The sequence below is a fragment of the Empidonax traillii genome, unplaced genomic scaffold, assembly GCF_003031625.1.
Source record: "Empidonax traillii isolate 1590-97213 ecotype Southwest subspecies unplaced genomic scaffold, ASM303162v1 scaffold768:size374112, whole genome shotgun sequence".
NCBI classification, from domain to species: domain Eukaryota; kingdom Metazoa; phylum Chordata; class Aves; order Passeriformes; family Tyrannidae; genus Empidonax; species Empidonax traillii.
Genome location: NW_020955961.1, coordinates 94,542 through 97,594, shown reverse-complemented (window position 1 = coordinate 97,594; position 3,053 = coordinate 94,542). Strand labels below are relative to the sequence as shown.

Here is a 3,053-nt window from a genome sequence, read left to right as displayed (position 1 = left end):
TTTCTGGTTTCTGAGTTTGTTGACACAATCGACCCAAAGTGCCTAAGTGTGCGATAAGGAACATTGTGCTGCCAGCAGAGTAATGCTGACCCTGTCCCTTATTCAGTCTTGATTTACTGGCAACATCATTAAAGTTGCTACAAGCAAGTGAACTGCAGTGATACTGAAAGACAGAGGAAGCAGTATCTTGACCTTTTAATTAATTTCATGAACAGAGGATACAATTGCACTAATAATGGAGTTTTATTTAGTGATAATTCAAAAGTTGAAAGGAAAAAATTCCTTCAACAATTTGATTTTGTTGACTATTTAACATATCTTCTTTAAGAAAATCAAAGCCTAGTTAAGTTGAACATTATTTCACAAACACAGGTATGCATATGCAAAAAGAAAGTACATTGTTTTTGCTTAGCACCTACTCCTGCATTAATGGAGATTTTTGAATGGGCAGTGTAGCTCAAATGTATGCAGACCGATCCTCAATTCATAATCCAGACTTGCTACAGTTGGATCTCTCACTGCTTAAAGCTCAGCTCTGCAACAATTATATTAAAATGTCACACATTGTGTGAACATGGTAACTTAACATTAAAGGTACAGATAAACTTAGTTGTGTCTTGCACTGCTTATTGAGACATGATCTAAAGTTGACTAAGCTGCTTTCACCTCTATGTATATTATGTAATTTTCCTTTAAATGCCCCATCTATTTATGACCACTAAAAATAGGGGGGAAAAAAAATCATGGCAATACAAAGAAAAAATGAGTTTTACAGAATCAACTGGGTTGGAAAAGACTTCTGAGATCATCAAGTTCAATTCTTGTCAACCAGACCATGGCCCTAAATGCCATGTCCAGTTCTTTCTTGAACACCTCCAGGGATGATGATTTCAGCACCTCTCTGGTCAGTCCCTCCCAGTGTTTAATCGCCCTTTCAGTGAAGAAATTCCTCCTGATGTTCAACTTGAATATCCCCTGGCAGAGCTTGAGGGTCTGTCCTTTCATCCTGTCACTAGTTGCCTGGGAGAAGAGGCTCTCCCCCTTCTTGCTATGCCCTCCTTTCAGGCAGTTGTAGAGTGATAAGGTTCCCCCCAAGAGTCCTTTTCTCCAGGCTAAACAACTCCAGCTCCCTCAGACGTTCCTCATATGACTTACTCTCTAGACCCTTTGTTGCCCTTCTCTGGACATGCTTCAGCATCTCAATGCCTTTCTTGAAGTGAGGGGCCCAGAACTGGACACAGTACTTGAGATGTGGCCTCACCAGTGCCAAGTAAAGGGGGAGAATATTTTAGAATATTAATTTGGGGAAAGATTGTATGCTGGTATTTCAGCTCTTTCTGGTCCAGTGTAAGAAATTCTGTAGAATTTTCAGATTGAATCATATTTCTTTCAACATTCTTTTACAACTGAGAATAGTCTTTGATGTTTCATCTTCTCAAATCCATCAGAAAATTCTTCTGTAACTAAGTAAATGTAACACATCTCTTTCTGAGTAGCAAGGCTGGAAAGCAAGCTTTTTTTTTTTTTTTTTCCTAAAGAAGAAATGAATCAAAGTTATGCAGATAAACTAATCAATCTGTGTGTAATTAGAAAGTTTTAAATGGCCTGCCAACACAAAATTCTCCAGCATTCAGTTTCAGTAAAGTCCAAGATGTAAATGGCAAGGAATAAGAACAATTCTACACAAACATAGAATGTATAAAACTGTAGCTAGGTGAGTAACAGTCATCAACAACGACAATTTTGGATCCATTTGTAGGAAGAGATGAGGTGAGATGACAGTGAGGCGAATTTAAGAAAAAAAAAAAAACACACGAAACCTAATTCTTTTGGAAACATCATAATATTTCATCTCACTTTTAAAAACATATCAATCACAATGATAGAATTGAGGGGGGAAGCAGCTTGATCCACTTAAAACAGTTCAGAGTATCTGATCATTCTTCTGCTTTGTGTTCCTTGCTGATGCAAAGTTTTAGAGCAGTTTTTTGTCCAAAGTGCTTGAGCAGAGTTTATTGAGCCCAGAATTCTCCTGAAGTGAGAAGAGGGGAGGCTTGAGGCAGAGGAAAAGAACTTGGTTTTATTGATCTATTGTATAAAAGTAGCTGGGACAAAAAGTCTTCCTTTGGTGGATTCAGCTTTTCACTTCCAAAACTTTTGCTGATCTTGCCCTTGACATGTTCACCTTTTGTAACTTCTGACTCCTTCCATTTGGCTCCTTTCCTCCAGGTCAGTTCTCATGCATTCCTGCTCTGCTCTCATCTGCTTCCTCTTCAGACACCTACAAGATACCAATTCTTGCTGCACCTGTACAAACAAGGGGATGTCAGCTCTTCCTGCCCCTCAAATCCCCTCAGAAAATGTAAGGCAAATCTTCAGGTTCAGTAACTAGGATTTTTAATAATACACCACTCCTAGGAAAATGGATTTCGGGTGAAAGATAGTCAATGTTGCATCTACAGAATAGGCCATATAGTGACCCCTAAATAAATTTTAACATAGTTTTATGCATTGTACCTACTGACATATTAATCTGATCATTTTCAAAAGGATAACCTTGTAACAAACTACATCAGGTTCCATTATACTGCTGTTCTTTTTCACCTAGACCATTGAAAAAGTAACAAGTGCAAAGAGACTGGCTCTTACATAAAAAGATGAGAAGGTGTGATACTGTGCTCCCCCACCCTGCTTCTGCTTAAGCAACAGCTGCTCGTCCTGATGGCTGCGCCTGGCTGAAGTTGGACTCTGGAGAGAAAGATAACACAATAACTAAGGGCTATAAATCTTACTCAGCTTCTGAGGGCTAGTTGAGCAAGCGCCATCCAAAATATGACCGGTGTGCAAATGTGACTATAAGTCAGTCATCTTTCTCCATAAATAGTGAACAGCCCAGAGCCCACTGAGCTCTCTTGCATGGTGGCAGGCTGCGTGCCAGGATCTTCCCTTGAGTAGGGATACCTCTTATTGTGTCAGTTACTGAATAAATTACTTGGGAATAAGTGCAGTGAAAATTTGAAATCTTAGCAAAGTTATATAAAGGATGCATAATC

The 3,053-nt window shown here is 39.0% G+C and overlaps 1 long non-coding RNA gene across 1 annotated transcript; it reads right to left on the bottom strand.

The window, feature by feature from the left end:
• Positions 1-2,086: 2,086 nt before the first annotated feature.
• On the bottom strand, positions 2,087-2,760 carry LOC114066513. The gene is made up of 2 exons (XR_003573195.1): positions 2,650-2,760; positions 2,087-2,307 (listed from the first exon to the last, which is right to left on the bottom strand). It is a non-coding gene; the product is annotated as an uncharacterized LOC114066513 (long non-coding RNA).
• Positions 2,761-3,053: the final 293 nt, after the last annotated feature.